Source organism: Polypterus senegalus, chromosome 10, assembly GCF_016835505.1.
Source record: "Polypterus senegalus isolate Bchr_013 chromosome 10, ASM1683550v1, whole genome shotgun sequence".
NCBI classification, from domain to species: Eukaryota; Metazoa; Chordata; class Cladistia; order Polypteriformes; family Polypteridae; genus Polypterus; species Polypterus senegalus.
In genome coordinates, this window is record NC_053163.1 from 84,347,316 (window position 1) to 84,370,503 (window position 23,188).

At 39.9% G+C, this 23,188-nt stretch overlaps 1 protein-coding gene across 2 annotated transcripts in view; it reads left to right on the plus strand.

The window, feature by feature from the left end:
* Window positions 1–4,704: 4,704 nt before the first annotated feature.
* The window catches only part of bcorl1 (BCL6 corepressor-like 1), a 152,391-nt gene continuing 133,907 nt past the window's right edge, over window positions 4,705–23,188 (plus strand). For both annotated transcript variants that reach the window (XM_039766045.1, XM_039766047.1), the window contains exon 1: window positions 4,705–4,903. The gene's annotated coding sequence lies outside the window, so the exon portion shown is untranslated. The remainder of the gene's footprint in view (window positions 4,904–23,188) is intronic.

The following is a 23,188-nucleotide window of genomic DNA, read 5'->3' on the forward strand; positions in this document are numbered from 1 at the left end:
TTTTGTAGTGTAGAGGACCATAGGACTTCAGGTTCAAATTCCACCACCTTGTTTTTGATCACTTAAGTTAATAATCATGTCAAAATGAAGGGAAAAATATTAAGAAAATATGCTTACAATAAAAACAAATCTCTTTCTAATAAGGGCAACCTACTAAAATCTGAAGTTCCACCATTTGGTAGGCAGCATGGCACAGTGGTTAAGGGTTTGGACTTCAGAGCCGGAGGTTATCACTTAACCTGCCTGTCCTCCAATTGGAAAAAGAAAAGAAATGTAGCCAATTGTCTCTCAAATGTTCTAAGTTGCCTTGGATAAAGGCGTTGGTCAAGTAAATAAATGTACAATTTTCTTAAGTTGGGGTTACCTAACAAACACTAAACAGGTTTATATCCTTTCAAAAACTGAGGCTGCTAAGTCAATACATGATTGCATAAAATCATGACATGCAATCCATGTCATGATAATTTTCTTAAGTTATAATACAGTAAAGAATTTTAATAATACTCGTATCTTAAGCCGAATTTCGCAAGTTTCTGTGAAGTATGTCACTATTTTGTAGACGTGTGCATGAGTGTGCCCCGCGATGGACTAGCACAACCGTCACACCTCCTGTGTTGATTCCATCCTTACGAGGGATGTTGGGGAAACCCATCAGATCGGTTTTGGATGGGATTGAAAATGGGCGGATGAATGGACCTTAATTGGTGATCGCACTTGTGCCTGATGCTGTCTCCACTTAGCAGACGAATAGATTCTCGCCCCACCACGACCCTGAACCCTGAAATGCCAATGCATGGTGAAAAGACCTACATGTTCTCCTCAAATGACACATATATTTTACCAAAAATATTTTTTAGAAACACAATTTAACGAGATCATGGACGATAATGTAAATAGATCCAATGTCTTTATTAACCGATAACCATCAAAGTCACCAATCCAAACCTTTAATTATTCTGTTCCAGCTTTGTAAGTTATTTCACACTTTACTTTGTACCGTTAAAAGATAAATGGGAGACGTTTTAAAGATTATTAATACAAGGTTCGACCCACTAAACAGGAGGCTTTAAACGTCCGGAAAGATTCAGAGTTCGTTGTGCTAGCGTCATGATGTTAACTTCAAAGGCTCCTTAAAGAGGCACACAGGATCTGCAAGGCTCGTGAAAGGAACTGCGCTCTCACCCGAAATCTCCCCTAAAAGTGGCGCTAGTTGCGTAAGATACTCTTAACTGCCGGATCAGTAAATATGTTTAACAGCGTCACAGATAACTGCGAGCGTGCTGGCGTTCAATGGTGCTAGACAACGTTAAAATATCTCTCGTAGATTCACCTATTTTGCAGGTTTAAGTGACACAACATAGCAGTGAATATAAAAAAAAAACTTAAATTAACATCAGTTTCAGTCTATGCTGGAATGTATTAACCATTTATCAGACTAAATAAATCACACCGTGTAGCAAAATTAACAACCCTTGCAATTATTATAATAATTCTAATGGGATTAGTGTTGAATTAATCTTGTGAACATTCCGTAATTATTAGTAAGCGCTGCAGTGCACAGATGATACACGTGTGAGAAAGTGCAACAAACACGCGCGTCAGAGCCCGAACTGTAAGATCTCAACATTTTGTTCGTTTAAAATTAAAACATCCTGATACTCAAGTTGTCCGGGCTGGGCTGCCACAACCCCCACCCCCGTCACGTTTTACGTCGCAGATCTGCCTCGTCGCCTTTAAACCTCAATTCGCATGCACATTGGTCGCGTTCAAGGCTTACATATCTCAATCATACAGGGTAAAGGTCACAGGGTGTTGATGAGGTCTCTGTTTGGGAGGAGATCTGCGAGGCACATTACTCGATCCGCCGCCAGCTCGTAAGCGAATGCGCTGCAGTGAAAAGGAAGGAAGGAAGCCTCCGCGTGCGTTCGCTCCCCGTAGTAGACTTAATAGCATTACGTATTTCCACGTCTGCTGTGGCCACACCGTACGGGACGTGCAGCGACGCTTTATCTCTGAATGAACCCGCAGACAGAGAAAACACCTTTTATTTGCCTCTCGTTGTGTAATTCACCTAACCACCCATGAAGATTTCTTATTTATCCATTCGACTTACTGCAATTCAGGGTCTCATTAAGGGAGAGCTTCTGCATCGAGCGCGAGCAGGCGACAGTCCTGGCCTGGGTGACAGTCCATGGGGTTACCACTTGAGTAGCTTAAGGGTCTTTTTAAAATCTCCTGACTTTGTCATGCATTACTACTGAAATGGGACGTATTAGGTCAAGGAAATTATGTGCATTTATTCCACTTTCTACAAATGTGCAAAGGCATCTGTACAGAGAAACTTTACTTGAACTTTAGCGTCGCCTGAAGCAATTTGGCAACTAATTTATATGTTTATAATTTTCAAATAAAAAACGATTTAGTTGATGATGATTATTATCATTGTCGTTGTTATGAATGCATTGCGCTCAGTCGTACTGAGGCGTGGTCAGTGGTGTTAGACTGGTGTCGGATAACCGTATAATCCTATGTAGATAACATAAAAAATGTTTCAGTGCACGGTAAAATATTCTTTAAACGATAGGTATACGACACCTGGCATACCGTTGTAGGCTTCCTTCCCCATCCCAAACTAGAGTATAAGGGCACAGTGAATTTAAGGATGGACTGGTGCCACACCATAACTTTCTTTAAACCTCTCTACATTGAGTAAAACTCAGCCTCAGAAAACATCCACTGTATAGAATCGACCAATATCTTTAAGAGTAATTGTAAATTTGTAATTCAGTTAAATAGTGAATAAGGACCAAAAGCACATTCCGAAGATACGGGTCCTGGGAACCCGACAAAAACTATCAAGATATGAAGCTGGCGTTGAGACCCTGGCAAAATTTGAAAAAAGCATATAAATGAGATAAAGGGACTACTTTAGGTGACCAAACAAGATTATTGGCAACACAGTTATATGCAGGGTGGTCCAGGTCTAATTATGCAGATCCAGATCATCTGGATGACTTTGATTTATGCGGGGACGATTCCGATGTCGTCAGTTCGCACACTTCTCGATGGTCCGGGATTTTTCGGGTGATTTTCTAGGTAATAAACTTAATAAGTTATAACGTAATGAACATTGCATAATTAGATCTGGAACACCCTATATATCCAACCATTATCCAACCCGCTATATCCTAACTATAGGGTCACGGGGGACTGCTGGGGCCAATCCCAGCCAACACAGGGCGTAAGGCAGGAAACAAACCCCGGGCAAGGCGCGCACACACACACTCACCCAGACACCAAGCACACAATTGGGACAATTTAGAATCGCCAATGCACCTGACCTGCATGTGTTTGGTCTGTGGGAGGAAACCCACGCACATACGGGGAAAACATGCAAACTCCACGCCACTGTGCCGCCCAGTTATAATCCTATGTAGATAACATACAATGTTATCTATCTATATATATATATATATATATATATATATATATATATATATATATATATATATATATATATATATATATACAGTATAGGAGAGTGCAGGATGAGTGGACCCTAAGATGAACCTGCACTTCATCCTGGGCAGATTCCTTCTTTGTGGCCAATGCTAAAAGAACGAATCATGTAATCAAAAATGGATTGGGCAGGTGTAAAAATCTCCTGTTACTTTATTTCCTTTTTATTTTTTAAGGCTTCACTCTACCTAACTGATATCACTCAAAATTAAGAAAACACTATAAATAACCAGCTATTTTGCCTTACTAATACAATATATAATCAAGATTATATGTCTCGATCGTGTTTCGAGACTTTGTCAAAACATCCGAGTTACTCACATCACATTAATAACAGTACACTCCTAAAATGAACGTCCCTCTTGTGATAACAGTTTCTCACACAGATAGATAGATAGATAGATAGATAGATAGATAGATAGATAGATAGATAGATAGATAGATAGATAGATACTTTGGTTGGGTAGACGTATAAACTACGGAATTCATTCCAGCCCGGATTTTAGGTAGCCTGCGTGTTCAGTGCTGCATCTTAGGTTCAACTGTTCGGTATTTGCGTGAACGTCTTTCACGAGTAAATCTGTTAATCCTCTTTTTCTTCTTGTTCTCCGATTTTCAGCATTTAATAAGGATTGTCAGAGTCTTTAAACAGGGTGAGTGAGCATTGTCGCCTCATCCAAGGTTGGTTAGCTGCCTTGCTCCCGTGGCTGCCGGAACAGAATCTGGCCCTTGACGACCCTGAATTGGCATATGCGGGATTGCGAATGATAGGTTGTGTTATACACAGGCCCCATTCCCGGTGTAAGTTAATAGACGCAATAATATTAAAATACAGATATTGAATTCATTACTACTAAAGCGTAAGTGCCATATAGGAAAGAATCAGAAGTACATCCGCCCGTGTGTTTGCTAAGTCCCTCAACATTGTTAACGAGGGTCTAAGATGACATAATGAGGAAGAGTTTGCCCCGAGCTAGTGTGTCACAACTAAGGTTCTGTGTCCATCGCTACACGTTACGAAAGTGCAGATGTGTCCACGCAGCGCTGTGTCGAAATCGACGCATTTCGTTGTCTGTGCAAAGCCATGACGGGTCTCGCAGCACTGAGCAGCCTTCCCCGTTCACCTGTACACATAAATGGGCAGGCTTTAGGACCCGGTGTGCGCGATATTTCTCTCGAGCTTCTGCAGACTGAAACTGGCAATGTGGGAACATTGCGGGGAAAAAAACAAAATTCACCCCGGATTTATTCTACTTTGAAAACGTCTTAGAGGCACAAACCGGAAGGCAGCTTAGACAGAAGAGTCGCCCCCCCTTTCCGTACCAGTTGGTACGACACTTGAGCAACCCGAAATATTTCGTGATCTCGCTATCTGGTGGGGAAGGTAAGAGTGCCGTAGGATTGCCATTGCTAATAACAAAAGAGGCAATGCTGGCGAGCCGAGGGGCATTTAAAGGGGCTGCAATTTTCGAGAGGGCACGGATACTCTCGTGCTTTAACTTTTTTGTACTATTTAACGCCTGTTTTGCTAGACTGGTCATTCTCTTATTGCGCGCTCCGAATTGTGTTTAGTCATTAAATGCATACGTTATTGCTACAAACACCGGCATTTGGGTGAGGTTCCGAAAACTACGAAATCACTTGCGTGTCCTGATTGGTATTTATTGTGCTCTCCTCTCTTTATACAGCTTGTGCTTTGCGAGCTGTAGGTCATGTGTGTCTCGTTTCCTTATTTTGTTGCCGGAGTTTGCACCTTTCCCGGACAGGTGCGGATGCAAAGGACTACGGGTGGTTAACAGCAGACAACTAAAGCTCCTTTTCTATATGACCCGGCAAATGGCATTGATGTTTTATTTTTAGCGCATCACCGCTTCAACTGTCCATAGCCAGTACACCCAAGAAGTGCGAGAGTTGCTTTGGAGCTGTACTGACTGGAGTGACGGTTGCTGTCGGGTCACGTTCACTCGTAAGGGGAACTTTTGTGTAGCTGGGTTACACGATTCTGTATATTTTTCTCTCCAACGAGGATGTCTCTGAGCTATTTACGTTTGGTCTCTGTTTGATCGGCTTTCACGCACTGCCATGTTTCGCTCCGATTTGAATCTCGATGCCTTGGCCCAAAATGTTTTCTAGGGCTATAGTTTTGCAAAAATACTAAGAGAGACAAGCTGAAAGTGTATGACTCCTATGAACGTGCGTGCTTGTAAATGTCATGTCTGCCACTGCGACCCCGCGGCGGGCGAGCGGATATATAATCTTTCCGGGATGCGATGGTTGAGATCTCCCGAACGTGGAACTGGAATTTTATTCGAGGTTGTCTTCCATCGTAGTTGTGTACATTTGTGTGATTTCATCAAGCACAGCTTTGTCCCGAGCTGTTTAGTTATACCACACACACACCCCAGCACACACACACATACGCACACCTCACCCCCCACACACACTCCGCAACACCACAAACAGACAGGCACACACACACACTGCCAGGGCAGCCACAGAAGTAGCGGCACCCTTTGGACGATTGTTAATGCAGGGCACCCAGCCGCTGTGGCGCTGCTCGGGCTGACTCCGTGCGCTCTCTGTCGGCCAGCGATGTCGGGATAAGCCGATGCGCTACGATCTGCAGTCTGATCTGTTGTACAGTCGCAACGACACCGGAGGAAGTGGATCTACATTCAGTCGGGCGGCCCGGAGCACGGCGATATCCCCATGAGCAACAGTAAAGACGAGGTGTGTACATATGTCGTGCGAATCAATGTACTGCCTTTCTGGAAAGACCGCGTCTATCGCTATTTGATTTTGTTCACGTTACTTCCACTGGTTGCTTTTGCGTCATCTTGCGATTGCTAAAATAATCCCTTACCAGTCTTGAGAAATAGGTCACCATTTGTTGAGAAAACGTTGGTTTATCTGCAATAAGAAAATGTTACTTCCCATGTTGGCATTTTCGCAACATCGCCCAGGTAGCAGCGTTTGTTTCCAGCGCGGCCACGTTTTCTTTTCAAAGAAAGCAGGACTTCGCCGACAGTACTGGGTAACGCCGTGCGATGCGCCCGAAACTTGCTCGCATGTTAAAAAAAGCAAACATCCATGATGATTTGGTTATTAGACACAGTCTATGAGGACGGGCAGAATAAACAACGTGCGACGTGAGCAAATCTGCGGTCACCTCTGTCTGCCTGTCATCACGTGCAGCTTGTCAACAATAACACAAAAGTAGAACAAACGAGGGCACAATCGAGCTCTGCTTGCACCCTTTTTGTTGTCGCGTGCAGTTTGTCACTTTACCAGAAAGGAGAAACAAGTGCCACACGTGACCCAGCCCTTTCGAGATCTCTTTAACTCATTCGACTTGACGTACTGTACAGTACAGTATGTGCTGTGATGCCGTGACCCCCACATCAGGCTTTCTCCCGGCGACGAATACGAGAAAATCGTGAGGCCCGTTTATGAAGTACACGCACAGGCCGGAGACGTGCTGTCAGTTACGTCCGGCGACGCTTCGTCGGCCTGGTATGCGTGGGTGGGCCGATGGCCGCGCGTCCCGACCCGTGTCGAGTCCCGACTTCTGAACACTCCTGCTGTGACAGGCAATGACATCGTCTTCCCTGAATGGGGAATGCGAGGCAGACGATGGTATGTTACTGTCGTCATGGAAGAACATGATTCGCTTCAAAAGCCGAAAATCCGAAATTGAATGGGCAGGAACGGCAAAAGAAGTCACTTAGCGAACAAGAGCAAATTCCATCTTGTGAATGGCAAAATGGGAAAGTGAGAAAATGAGCAAATAAGAGCCAGCACGATGCTGAAAGTAGAAAACCAGAAACGGAATGAGAAATTGAACAGAACAAAAAAGCGACAAATAAGAAGCTGTTAAATCTGAAGGGACTAGAAACCAAATAACTGAAAATAACATGTTGACAATGTGAAAAATGTTATTTAAGACCAAGTGGTGAAAAGGCATTGAACAAAAACAGTGTGGTTAATAATAAAAAAGAAAAAAGGCAGAAATAACGAAGATGAGAAAAAGAAATAATGCACAGGTATAAGGTGAAAAAGGACACACTTTGAGAGGAAAAATCTAGCTAGAGATACTTGAACAAATAGTAAATAAAAATGGAGTCATTAATAAACCCAGCATGACAGTGGAAAAGTATAGAGGCTGAAAAAGAGGAAATAAGAATCAGTAAAACGAGGAAATGGTAAATGAGAAAATGGGCAAATAGGATATGCATAGAAAAAATGGTGAAAAAGCTGTAAATGTCTGTATAGATAATACTTTTATGTAAAGTTCCGAACATTTGACAGGTTCATAGTTGGGCCGTTTCTGTATTTGTACAGCTGACATGCCGATGAACTGTGAGAGTCACAGAGTGATGCGCTGCACATGGACAGCGCAAGACCACGAAGAGAATATCTATCTATCTATCTATCTATCTATCTATCTATCTATCTATCTATCTATCTATCTATCTGTCTGTCTGTCTGTCTGTCTGTCTGTCTGTCTGTCTAGTTTCATTTTCCTGGTCAGTATAATCCCCAGAATGTGGCAGTGCTAGATTTCCATCATGAGTGCTTTGCAAAGTTTTGACATCTACTAAAGTTCTACATTAATCAAAATGAATAAATCCCAAAATAAAAAGAAGAAAGCATTAGTTTAATTAAATCAGAAAGATTTCAGAAAGGTGTATTTTGACACTTTTGATTTATAATTTATGCCAAAGTCAACTTTAGTTAAAAATGTTTTCAATCTGTTCATAGTTATATTTTCATGTTGTGTATACAGTAAAATTAATTTTTTTACTTGCCTTCAATGCACAATGGATACAAAAATTTACATCAAAGGCAACATATAAATATAATACTACAATTAATATTAGAAACTCATATCAGGTTTGCTCCTGCAGTTGACAACATGTTCAACTGTTGAGTAACCTTAGGACCTGAAAACTCAACCTGGATCTATGTATACATTTTCTGAACTCGTTTATTCCATTACAGGGCTTGTTCTGGCAGCACAGACACCAATCCTAGATGGAATATCTGTTCATCAGTGAAAACACCTGCACAGCCAGATTTTAGATTGCCCAGTTTATATGCAGTTAGGTCCATAAATATTTGAACAGAGACAACTTTTTTCTAATTTTGGTTCTGTACATTACCATAATGAATTCTAAATGAAACAACTCAGATGCAGTTGAAGTGCAGACTTTCAGCTTTAATTCAGTGGGTTGAACAAAATAATTGCATAAAAATGTGAAGCAACTAAAGCATTTTTTTAGCACAATCAATTCATTTCAGGGGCTCAAAAGTAATTGGACAGTTGACTCAAAGGCTATTTCATGGGCAGGTGTGGGCAAGTCCGTCATTATGTCATTATCAGTTAGACAGATAAAAGGCCTGGAGTTGATTTGAAGTATGGTGCTTGCATGTGGAAGATTTTGCTGTGAACAGACAACATGCGGTCAAAGGAGCTCTCCATGCAGGTGAAAGAAGCCATCCTTAAGCTGCGAAAACAGAAAAAACCATCTGAGACATTGCTATAATATTACAAGTGGCAAAATCTACAGTTTGTTACATCCTGAGAAATAAAGCAAGCACTGGTGAACTCAGCAACGCAAAAAGACCTGGACGTCCACGGAAGACAACAGTGGTGGATGATTGCATAATCATTTCCATGGTGAAGAGAAACCCCTTCACAACAGCCAACCAAGTGAACAACACTCTCCAGGGGGTAGACGTGTCGATATCCAAGCCTACCATAAAAAGAAGACTGCATGATAAATACAGAGGATGCACTGCAAGGTGCAAGCTACTCATAAGCCTCAAGAACAGAAAGGCTAGATTGGACTTTGCTAAAGAACATCTAAAAAAGCCAGCACAGTTCTGGAAAAACATTCTTTGGACAGATGAAACCAAGATCAACTTCTACCAGAATGATGGCAAGAAAAAAGTATGGAGAAGGCGTGGAACAGCTCATTATCCAAAGCATACCACATCATCTGTAAAACATAATGGAGGCAGTGTGATGGCATGGGCATGTGTGGCTACCAGTGACACTGGGACACTAGTGTTTATTGATGATGTGACACAGGACAGAAGTAGCCGAATGAATTCTGAGGTGTTCATAGACATACTGTCTACTCAAATCCAGCTAAATGCAGTCAAATTGATTGGGCGGCGTTTCATGATACAGATGGACAATGACCCAAAACATACAGCCAAAGCAACCGAGGAGTTTATTAAAGCAAAGAAGTGGAAAATTCTTGAATGGCCAAGTCAGTCACCTGATCTTAACCCAATTGAGCATGCATTTCACTTGTTGAAGACAAACTTCGGACAGAAAGGCCCACAAACAAACAGCAACTGAAAGCTGCTGCAGTGAAGGCCTGGCAGAGCATTAAAAAGGAGGAAAACCAGCATCTGGTGATGTCCATGAGTTCAAGACTTCAGGCTGTCATTGCCAGCAAAGGGTTTTCAACCAAGTATTAGAGATGAACGTTTTATTTCCAGTTATTTAATTTGTCTAACTACCTTTGAGCCCCTGAAATAAAGGGATTGTGTTAAAAAATGCTTTAGTTGCCTCACATTTTTATGCAATCTTTTTGTTCAACCCACTGAAATAAAGCTGAAAGTCTGCACTTCAACTGCATCTGAGTTGTTTCATTTAAAATTCATTGTGGTAATGTACAGAACCAAAATTAGAAAAGAGTTGTCTCTGTCCAAATATTTATGGACCTAACTGTAACATGCAGTGCATACATGATTCATTCTGGGTACAGGGAGAAATTTCACACAGACCCAGATGGAAGGTGTAGTGTTTATACAAATAGTGACTAGGCCTAGGCTTGAACCTAGGGTACTGCCGTTTTTTAGCAGTATCACCCACCAAGGTGCCACCCATGCTTTTTCTAAGCCTTATTTTGTGTTTGTGTAAGATTTAAGAGAGCATGAGCCTATGTTGGCAGCAGTAGATGGTACAGAAGCCATTCTTGCGTATGAAGCTAATGTATCATAGGATGCAGTCATGTGTGCACCCACATTCACTCATGTTCAGTGGATTCAGATTTCCTAACTAATGTATGATTTTAGGACTGGTTGATTCTAATTGGGTTTCCTCAACCAATGTTTTGTGTTTTAGAGTAGAAGTCCTTAAGCACTAGACCACATGTGAGGTTAGTGAACTAGAAACATTAAATGTGAAATTGGGCAAATGATATACAATAAACAGAAAACATTAATAAGATGTGAATTTTAGGTGAATAAGGGGCAGAAATGAAGCAAGTAGTTGATTTATGGCATTATCTGGGAATAAAACATACAAAACTTATTTAATGTATTGCAACACTTGGCTAGACCAGTTCTGAATTGTGTAGGGTTGAACCTACTCTGGCGGTCACATGTGAAAGGTAGGGACTAACCTGGGCAGGCTATTGCAGTGAAAGGAAATTGCTGAAAAATAATTAATATATTGGTGAGGAAGAGTCTGGTCTAATAAGAAACTGGGCTACCGTGTATAAATAGAATATTTGGGAAATATATAAAACACATTCAAACAGGGACCCGAGAGAGAGTACGTAGAAATGAGTAGCTATATGATTTCGATAGCAGCTAAGGCAAACAGAGGGCTATCACCAGAAAGCGTGGAGTAAGAAACTGTGAATGAGAAAGACCGGCAAAAGGAAATGGTGAATTAGAACCTGACTGGGTAGAAGATGATGAATGAGAAATGAATAAGAAAGGGCTAATGAGAAACAGCTGCTGTCAAGGCATAGTTATCTTAGTCAAGTATGTGCTTGGCTTGTCCATGCACCTTCCCTAGTGACAAGATGACAACATAACTTTAGCATCATCATATGAAATGTTACCTTTACTCAGTTGTTCTTCTCACATGTGGTGGGATGAAATAATCTAAAAAAGCCAAAAACAGCTGTATTATAATGTGATGCATACTACATGCAGAGCCTAAATATTGAATACTTACTATGCTCAGCTATTCAAAATCTGAATTGTTTTCTTTGCCTAGTCAGAGTTGCTCCAAATCTATAACCACTTACTTCAAAAATTCAGTGTTTGCTCTTTTTTATGAGCAATTGTAGTGGGTCACATCAGCCAAAACTTAATATAAAACCATAAAGTACAAATTTTACCTTGCCTTTGCTGTTATTATTCTTTGTGTATAGGTTGTCAGCATCAATCAGAAACAAAATAAAGCTAAGGTATGATTGCTGCACTTGTTCATGGAACCAAATAAATGTAATAAACTCTGCTGTCTGTAAATGTTCTTTTAACACATGGCAGTTTCAAATGTTCATTTTCCTAAACCATATTGTGAAAGGCTAAATTAGATGTTTTCCAAAGATTCACCATCTTTTGGGGGGAATGCTGACTTTTAAGGCTTTTGCTTCATGGTACCTCAGACACAAATTCATATCCGGGCTGAAAGATTTCACTTCTACATTGTGTTAGTGTGAAACTTCTTGTACAACATATAGTTTAAGTTATTTTGGAGTCATTGTGTGTCTTTTTTGAGAATATTTGCAGCACTTTGGGGATTTGTGTGTAAGACTGAGCCATGAAGTGAGTCTGAAAACAGATGGCTGGCTTGTCCTTGTATAGAATTTAATTGTGTAAGGAAACTGTAGTGAATATCTATCTGTTCATAATTGAACACATTTAATCCAGTTTAGGGTGGTGATGTTAGAAGCTATTATGGCAGGTTCAGGCATAAAGCAGGAACTAAACCTCCATGCAGTACCCAAAAAAGATATGGAGTATCTTATAAAGTTTTACATTGGTCAAATAGAGCCATTTGTTTCTTTAAGGTTCTTGTTTTGCTTGGGATTCGTGCAGGTCAGTGATCATCCCAACATCCACTAACTGTATCAGGTCACTTCTTTTATACATAATGCAATTGCATCAAATGTTTACAAATAAACTTATTTTTTAGTCAATTGGATCTTTGGCTGGCTCATGGGTGAATTGTCCCAAGAAGTATGTGACACAAGATAGTATGAGTGGGTATACTATGTAAAGAAGCTTTCCCTGTTTTTCATTTTCAGTTCACTTTCAATTTTTTGTTTTATTAGTGGCTTCACATTAAAATTTCATTATTTAGCTGAAACCCTCATGAATTTGCTTATGATGAAAGCTTATGTGGTTGACTTCCACTCACTTATTAATACGGGTCAAATCCTGTTACATCAAATTGAGGAGTAACTAAATTTTCAGGATAATGAATACTTTTGTTGGCCTGGACAAATGTTCATACAACATCATGTTTAACGGATTTCATTTTCACAAAATGTAGATTTCAGTATAATGAAGGGTTTTTTTTGACCAAAAATGGCCTCTGTAGATAATAATGTGATCCAATAAATACTTAATGCCACACCTGTACTACTATCTCCTTGTCTTGGGAATCCTGCAACAGCCTGTCTCTTTCTTGTTAGACCAAAAGAAAGTGACAGTCTGTTGTGAAATTTCTAGTCTAGGGCAGTCACAGCGAGGCTCGGCGAGAGTGTAGGTGTGGCATTATGCAGATATAACCAAATTCTGAGTCAGTGTTCATCTGAGCATCTGCATGGGTAGTTGTGTTGGGTGCGAATACTGTACTGTTCAAGTTTCATAGCACATCTCAAAATTTTCATTGTGATGAACAAAAAAGAGAGAAATGGCATCAGTTTACAGAGAAAAAAAGTTACATCTAACATCCCATTTTCATTTTGTATTCATACCTGTTATTTCTATAAAAAAAGTTACATTTAACGTCTAATTTTCAAATTAAATATTTTGTGCCGTTTAAGAAGTTCTGTTTTTTTATGCAGGTATTGTCAAGCTTGGGTCACAGAGTTGTACGAAAAACAGGAAGGTGAGTCCAGGTTTCCAAGGAAAACACAGGTACTTTATTACTGTATAGATAAGGCAGGTACAGTTTCAAGACTTCATTCAAAATACAAGCTGTTACTTCAGTACTCAAGCACAGGAGATAGGAGCCATGACACTGTGCAGTCATACTGCTTTAGCTCCCATCCTTAGATTAGAAGAACACCAGCAGCTCAGAATCACTGCTGTGGCAGACCAGGAGAGTGTGAGGAAGTGCAATTCAAAGCCCAGTGTTAAATGTTTTAAACATCGTGTGCCAAACTTGATACATGGTAAGCCTGATCATGCAGAGGATAACCAATTGCTTCATCCTTGGTTTATCATGCAGAGGATAACCAATTGCTTCATCCTTGGTTTACTCTTTACCAGATGTAGCAAAGCAGCTGTGGAGCTGTCCTTAAGCCATTTCCATTAGAGATGGTGAATCACTGGCAACCCCTGTCACAATTGTATGCATATTTTCCACACATTCGTTATAACAAAATATTTTTATGGTCCCATGAATTTTGTTGCTATGGGATTCCACCTGTCTAGTGTAGGATATGACTTTCATTCTAGTGATATCCTTGGTTGATTATCTCTTGCTTCTTTTTACATACTGCTGTATTACAAAGAAATTTGCAAAACGATGTATGGAGACATGTGGCATATACTAGTTGGGGCACATAAAAGTAGCCCTGTGCATGGCAAGGAGCCCCACCCTGGTTCAGCAGCAGCACACATAGTCTGGTAAAGCAAGTGGGAAGTGGCTTTGTTTTGTTTTCTGTATGCATGCTAGAGAGAAGACATGTCCCCTTCATTGGAGAAGACTGGTATGATTATGGAGCTGTGTGTTCATACAGGCTTGATCAAGTTGACACATAAGAGATTCATGTAACGATATCATGTTCCAAGCAGGGGTGGATCTACTATGAAATGAATGAAGCTTAAGCTTCAGGGCCTCAGAAGCAACTTTAGTCCACATTTCTTAAAAAATATTGTTGTGTCTACTGTATGAGAAGGGGTTTTTGAAAAATAATAATATTAATAATATTGTGTAATTCAATATAAAATAATAGTTAAAAAAAAAAAAACAGAAGGTTATTGAAGCCAAAAACAAAGAAATGTTCAATTCAAAGATGATTCATTCTTAGTATATTCTAAAATAATCATAAATAATTTAAAACATTATTAACATTTATGACAGAAAGTCAAATTTTTATTAAAATTAGTTATGTTAGGCTAGCCATAATTGAAAAAAATTGAAGCATATTTCAATACTTGCAGTCATTGTAAAGGGCAACATTTTGGTAATCTTTTATTTACATAAATAATCTTAGAAAACCTTCAAATATACTAATTATATTACAATAAATAATAACAATTTTACCAATATGCTTAGGTCAGAGTCTTTGATGTACTGATTTTTATTTAAATTTGTGGTCAGTTGTCATGGAGTAACAGTTGAAGGAGATAACGGTGGTTACCCAGACCTCATTGCTGGTTGCGAAGGGGCCTCTATAAGGCTGGCTGGGTGCGCCTGCAGATGCCACTACTACGCATGTGGTGTACTGTTTATACTTGTGTGCGTACTTTACGTAAGTCTGGAGAATTCTACTGGGTGACAGTCCGAGATATCATCACGGTGAGAAAACAACATTTGCCTTCGCTGGGTTGTGAAATGTGAAACATCCATTAAATTCCTAGGACACCTTGCCGCAATATCTCTGAAAAGAATGCATGTTTAATAATTACATCCATCAATCCAGGGATGCCTAACGATGCTTACTGTAATAGGCAACGGAAACATTCCCTGGACTGGGAATCATCTCATCGCAAGGTGAATATAAGCACACACATACACTAGCGTCATTTTAGCATTATCATATCTACAAAACTTGTATAGAACGGAGCACACTGTGAAAAACCACCAGGAAAACATGCAAACTCCAGGCAGGGACCACCAGGGACGTGACTCCCTACTGCGAGGCAGAAGCACTACTGCTCTGCCACCACGCAGCCCCGATGTGTAATTATTAAATAATTTAATTGAAGTTAATGATTTATCTGTAAAATATAACATACATGCTTTAACACATTTCACCGTGAAAGTGATATCAAGTATAAATCAGGATACTAAATGTGCAGAGACCTGGAATATCATAAATTGAATGTGTTCTGTGTAGCAATCTCTGCCTGCTGCTGCCGTCAGTGCAGGAGGAAACCCCAGAAACACGTAGTGATTAACAAGTGGATCAGTTTTAAGATGACGTTTACAATGTTCTACTTTAATAACAAAATAAGCTGCAAGATTATAGTTGAATTTTCCAGTTTAATCACAAAATAGACTTTTTTTTCTGCACGTGTCCCTAAATTTTTTTTTCTCCATGGCTCAAATACACTTCGTGTCATAACGATGGGGAATATGCAGCAGTTGTATTGCCAGTGCGAGAAATAGAGGAAGAAAACCACCATGAATACATTTCTATGTCAGCATTTAAGTTTGATGATTTACTTCACTGCATCGAACCATTCATCAAACATCGAAGCACACACATTGATCCTGTTGGATCTGCAAAGCAACTTGTCACATGTTGATAGTGCTGACAGAGACTCTGACGCCACATTCCAACTTGAACACACTGTGCCCCCTGATTTTTTTCTGGTACTGCAGCTTGCCCAGGCGTCGCATTAATTTCTGAGGACATGCTCAGAGGATGCATCAGATGAATGCTGAGATCACGTGGCAGCTATGATGCATGCACTTGCACGTTCTGAGCATGAAGTATAAGCTGTAACAGTTCAAGCTTCAGGGCCCCAAAAATGTAGGTCCACCACTTGTTGCAAGAACTCCAGCGAAATGCACAATTCAGCATTTGATGAAAAAGTTGTATACTACTGGGAGCAGTGTGCGGAAACCAAGAAACCCTATTGTTTGTACTTCAGTGGTACCCCAGAGGTTACCACAGATATTACATATCATGTGGAAAGAAGTTCACAAAACTCAATGCAGCGATTATCACAAGAGGCAGATATATCATTGAGGTCATGCCAGTGTGTATTTCATAAGTTCTGCACTACTTTTTCATGCACTAACTAGTATATATGTGTGTAATGAGTGCTTTTTATGTGACTCAGCTCAAGTATATGAAATAACTATACCTTTTATAAAAATACAGAACAGTTTGGAAACTTTGTAAAAGTAAGTCAAAACGTAAACCCAGTTTGAGTTAATGTTCAGCAATCGACACTGCACAGCATTCAGTATGTAAACTGATAACTCATGCGTGTAAGATATGAGAACTCGTGTATGAGATAGTTTTGAGAATATAAAAGAGAGATTGAGTCTCTTGTCAAATTCAAAAGATAGCAACAGATCAGAAGGCAAAATAACCAAAACTGGATCTCAAGTTGGTTAACTGATAAGAGACAAAGAGTACAGATAAGGGGAGAATGCTCTTATAGGGTGAGGTCATTAGTGGAGATCTTCAACGGTCTGTCCTTAGACTGTTATTTGTTAGGATTTTCTGATATATCAGTGACATAGTAATGGTATGGATTCCGGTTTTGTTAGGAAACTTGTGCAATTCACAGATCACACTAAAACTGGAGAAATGGTAGACACTAAGATGGCAGCAACAGAAAGATATGGACAAGCCCCAGAATTTGGGTGAACACTTGGAAAATGCAGTTTAATGTAGAAAAGTGCCAATGGGCAAAAGGAAAATTAATTATAAGTAAAGGGTGGAAGACACTGTCCTAAATGATACAACCTCTAAAAAGGATTTGGGGGTTTATGTTGCACAACATTTTCTTCATCTGAGCAATCATCAGAGGCTATTAAGAAGGTAAGTAAAATGTTAGGTTACATCATAAAAACTGTTGAGTTTATAGTGCACTAGTGAGTGCGTGCATCTGGAGTATTGTGTGTAGTTCTAGTTACCCTGCTACAAAAAAATATAGCAGCACTTGAAACTGTGCAGAGTAGAACAAACAAGTGCATCTCAGGACTTAAGGACATGTCATACTGTGACAGAGTCAAAGAATTGAACCTGTTTAGTCTATAGCATAGGAGACTTTGTGGGGGACCTAATCCAGGTCTTCAAAATCCTCAAAAGCACTACTGGTAGATTCATTAGAATATTGGAACAATCTAGATGAGAACAGGCCATTCAGCCCAACAAAGCTCGCTAGTAAATATCCACTTAATTCTTCTAAAATAATATCATGTCTAGTTTTGAAAGTCTTACTCTCTATCAAACTACTTGGTAGCTTAGTTTAAAAATGTCCTAATATTTGTGAAAAATTTACCCTTAACAAGTTTCCAACTGTGTCCCTGTGTTCTTGATGAACTCATTTTTAAATAACAAGTCTTGATCCACTGTACTAATTCCCTTCATAATTTTAAACACTTCAATCATTTCACCTCTTAATCTTCTTTTGATTAAACTGAAAAGGCTTAGCTCTTTTAAACTTTCTTCATAATTCATCCCTTGTAGACCTGGAATGAGCGTAGTTACTCTTCTCTGGACCTTTTCTAGTGCTGCTATTTAGCCTGGAGGCCAAAACTGCACACAGTACTTGGGTGAATCACATAAACCAGTGGACGTTAAGGGAAAGTGCATTTAGGACTGAAGCTACAAAGCACTTTTTTATGCAAAATGTTGTGGGAATGTGGAACAAACTACTGAGACATGTAGTTGAAACAGAAACCTTGACAAACTTTAAGAAGTATCTGGATGAGATATTAGGACAGCTTAGCTATTAGCTAAACAATCAGGCTTGATGGACTGAATGGTTTCTTCTCAAAATTTGTCAAATTTCTTATGTTCTTATATTCTAAATGTGCTTAAATCCACAAAATTGTATAATTTATACAAATGAGTTACACTTCTGCCCTAACAAGTGTTGTTAATTGTAGTTACTCTTTTCTTGTCATTAATACATTCGTTTGTGGGTTATTGTAAATTTCTCCTTAGGCTTTGAATCATGCTGATTCTGGTTTGACTTTATTTGTACTATTTTTACTCTGCCATGATGCAGTATTGTTTTTCAGTGTATGTTGACATCCTGTGACTCCATTGTTGCCCTCCATGGTTAAGGCCGATTTTCCTGAAAGCTGTCATGAGTGACATCTTTGGTATTTAAGCCAGGATAACAAAATGGATTGACAAAACAAATCCTTTTGCAAGTGCTTCTTTGTACCTTCTCTGGTTTATTGTTGATGTGCTGGCTACGTTTTTGAGACTCCAATTTTTTGGTTGGATTTAGTCTGTCACAATTGTCTGTCCTGCTAGTTTTGACCCCTGCTAGCCTCTTAGATATGATTCCATCTTCTGGTCCATTTTGCTTCCCCTTGTAGCCTTTCCAGTTGCTAATATTTCTGGTAGAAGGATAGGCATGTTGACAGCAGATTGAGGTTTTGATGTGATTGTATGATGATTTATATTTCCAGAAAATTTTGCCTTACACACTAATCTTTGTATGAAAAATCACTTAATGACACACATGACTTAGGTGTGAACAAGGTGTTTAAAACAGTGATCGCATCATCACTGGTAAGGCATTTCTCAAAATCATTTACCGTATTTACTTCTGTACCACGCACCCTTGTGTAAGACGCGCACCCTAATTTTTACAAAGAAAATCGGGAAAAAATCTTTTGCCCCGTGTACGACACGCATTGTGATTGTATAGGAAGCGAGTGAGGTTGCTGTAAGACACCGACGTGAATAACTGTAATGAAGAATAATTATGTCTTGTTTAATTATTTCTGCACATGATACAGTATATTGTACTAACTGTAAGCAGTACCCCTACTGCAGAACGTTCAGTGTTTGTCACACCATGCTTTGAAAGGTGGGAATGACAAATAGCCCTGTGAAATGAGAAAAGAAAGAACCGTATAAAGACAATCGGTAAAGGACTGTAACAGCAAGTGGAAAATGATTGTGCTCACCAGAATATTCCAGTTTAATCATCATCTTCCGATTCGCTGCTAGATTCTCCACCGCTACTGATGTCCCATACAGTGTCGTCTTCACTTCCCCATAAGGTGACGTCTTCGCTTCCATCGATGCTGTTGGATATGCTGCACTTTTTGAAGCTTTTCACAACCAAATTCTCTGGAATAAGGTTCCAAGCAGCGATGATCCAGGCACACACCTGCGCCAATGTTGGGGCTTTCATTTTGCCAGTTAGCATTGTTTCATGTACCGCTGTTGCAGCCCATGAAGCGCATAACCCATCCGCGGCTTGCTTTGAACTGTGTGATTGGTATTCCACGTTCTTTCGCTATATCACGAGCTTTCACCTGAATCTTTTCCGTGGACACTGCATATCCAAGCTGATGCCTGCCTTGAATGTAATCAGCAAGTGCAACTTCAACCTGTGGGAACTGGGCACGTTTTCCGCGAAACGGCCGTCTGTTTATGTTGCATGACAAAAGTTTTTCTTTCTTCTGTCGCCAATCTCGAACACATGACTCTGGAACACCGTACTTACGACCTGCCGCCCAATTTGCTATTTTCTCTGCTTCCAAAATCACTTTTAGTTTCTCTCCTGCCATGAAGGAGCGTAAACGCTTGCTACTATCCATGCTAAATGACGACACCAAACTGATTCAAAAACAAACCTGCCCCTACCGTATTCCTCACGTATGACGCGCACCTGATTTTCTACTGCTCATTTTCGGGGAAAAAATGTGCATGTGGTACACGAGTAAATACGGTACTCTAAGTAGATAATTACCACCCCTTTGTTTAGCATTATGTATTTTGCACTACGTCTTTTCTTTATAAAGTGCTACATCTCCCTAAGCCACGCCACCTTTTCAGTGAGAAGTTTCCTTGTTGCTAGGCAACCACAATATCCTGTCTCGTGTTTTAATACTGTAATCCATCATTAACTGAGGCAAGTATTTAAACAAGCTATCTTAGTGCTGTGCACTGCTGTTGAAGTCTGTGCCAGTCTTTGACAAGCTGCTGTAGTTGTTGTATTTTTAATTTTCACAATGCTTTTGTTGCTGCTTTGCAGCCAGTCACCATTCCATGAATTAACTCTTTCAATGTTTTAAATGCAGTTGTCTGAATTCCTTGACCTAAGTAATAAATCATAACACAGTCAGCTTTCTCTGGCCTTTGCATTCCATGACAGACTCGCGCTATCAGTGACCAAAACCGATTTTATCCAGTGGTTATTTTAGGAAGAGGAAAACATCCCTGGTATAGGTGTATGTGTTTTGCGCTTTGTGTTGTAAATTTAAATATGTATGTTTAAGTTGCTAAATGGTGTATAAAAAATGAGGGGAACTCTTGCAGCACCCCTTAAACCCAAATCAATGACAAATGAGTCTGAAACATGTATGAAGGGTGCTTTTATTATACAGTATAGACATAAGATTCACATAAACAAGAGACAGTAAAGAAAGAGCAACATAAACAGAAAATGGCGACATCTGTAACCTCCCTGGGGCTGTCTATATGGCTCTTAATCCCCTGTGTAACCTGTGGGGTAGCTTGTGCAGTTGCCCACTTCAATCACCTCACTTTCTCCTGTTTCTGTCTACCCGCACTGTCCTCTTTCTGTGTTTAAATGTTATAGATACGTTTAGTGTGTCCACTATTGATGTCCCACCTTCCCACTTTGTAACATAAATATCCAGCCAAAATTTATGGAAAAATGCAAGGTTGCTGTTAACTTGCTACTTGGTTTTCAGAAAAAAAATCAATTAAAGCTAAGCTCTGACTGTTTGTCATGAAAATGAAAAGCAAACTAAATGCTTCATTTCCAATATAGTTTCACTATAAAATGCCATACTTTTTCAGATTTCTTTAAATTTTGTTATTGAATGAGGTGAAATTTCAATATTTTGTCACACTTCTTATACAATGGGCTGCATTTGTTTCATGTGAATTATCCAACTATGAGCTACCAAGGGCATTCTTGTGAAATTTCTCTTTGAGAAGCTCATATTTCCAGCATCTCTTCCTTCTACCAGTTCCGGGTTTTTCACAAACTCGTCTCCCATATCCACACTCTTACTGGCCCTGGAATGGGTTTAAACCACACACGGGTTATTTCTGGCACAATTATTGGAACTATTTCCTGTATCAGAAGAATCTGCTGAGAGTCCCTGGGCAATTTTGACACAACACCCTCTACACCTCGTGTCCCTGCACTCATGAGCCCCAATTTACCCTCTGTAATAGGCAGCATGGCCTCACATTATGCCACTAGAAGCTTCTTGCTGCGTTAAGGATCTTGCTTTTCTGTCCCCACCAGGACCCATTCACTTCAGTGCCCATGGACTAAATACTTGCAGGGCAATTTCATAAGATACACATCACTGGTAGATCCAGGTGGTTGGCACTGATAGGATGATGCGCATCATCACTGCTAGTGTGCACTTTCCTCCCTTGTCAAGGCCCTTTTTGGGTCCTTTGCCTGCCTAGTGCCATCCTTTTTTCTCATCAACTCCAGCCTACCGTAAAATAAATATTGCAGGATATTCTCACACATACCAAAGATGTATCCTTTGGTTAATTTGGTGTCTCAGACTTGGCTTACTATTAGTGGTCTGTGTGGTAGTCAAGTCAGTTTATTTTGGTGTTGCACTTTTTATGTAGTATACACTCAGAGGGACATAACAAGTTTACAGGTAAAACACAAATTACAAATTTTGCAAATTACACAAACTAATTAACAGATTAAGATAAACTATAGCAAAACAGTGTACATTAAATCCTCGCTATCTGCAGATTTAATTCCCTTGGATTTACTTATCAAAAACAAAAGTGTAACCCATATTCCAACACCCGCTGCTATTCCTGCCAATTCCTGGCCATGAACAGAACAAACAATCACACAGCAAACAGGAGTTTGGACAATAACAGGTTTGGGAAGCCCATGGATGCACATGTGCCACACTTAATGAAGCAATGAGTGTCTACTTGGCACCATAGTTGGCATTGAATTCCATTTATGATGGAGACCAGGGCTTGCAGTTGCTCTCCACAAATGAGGAATTCCTAGAAAGTAAGCTTGTTTAGTGAGATCCTCAGATTGGCCCTGCTGTGGTCAATTGCAGCTTCTCATGAAGCTCTAAGGATACGGTCAAACTTCACTACAGAGGAAATAAAAGTTGTAACAAGATTTCTGTTGACAAACCTGTTGAAGGATCATTGCCAAGCCCTGTGGGGTGACAGCAGAGGGCGATGCATCTGCCCATGAGCTGGGTCTCACCAGAACCTAACCCCATTTTTCCCATGGTAGCAATGCTTCAGTATCTGTGGTTTCTGTGTCTGTGGGTTTTTTTTTCAAGAGAACTGACTATAATTTCAGATTGAGTAACATAAATACATTCTAATCATACAGGTCCAATTATTAATATACAGTAGTTGAGATATGCCCAGCTGACGACAGGGGATAGGAAAACAAAAACTCCAGCCAGCAGAACTCTAAGAGAAAAGAAACCTACCGGGATTCTATGTTCGGTTATAATGCAAAGCTATAGACAGTCTGTCACATCCACAGTTCTGGCCTTGCTAATGTGCTCTTCAGTAGACTGACGACATATCCAAAGTCAGTTCTTACCTTATCCCTGATGCTGCTAGGATAGGCTGCGGCTCCTTGCCGCCTTTGTTACCTAGAAAGTTTGATAGTGGATTGATGGGTAATGTCATTCATCTAACTGGCCACTGCATTAGCCTGAAGCCAGTAATACACATAATATCCATTAATGTGTTAAGAAGTTGTGCTAGTTTTGTTTGAAGTGTTTTTGCTGCTTAAAAATGGAACAGTAAAT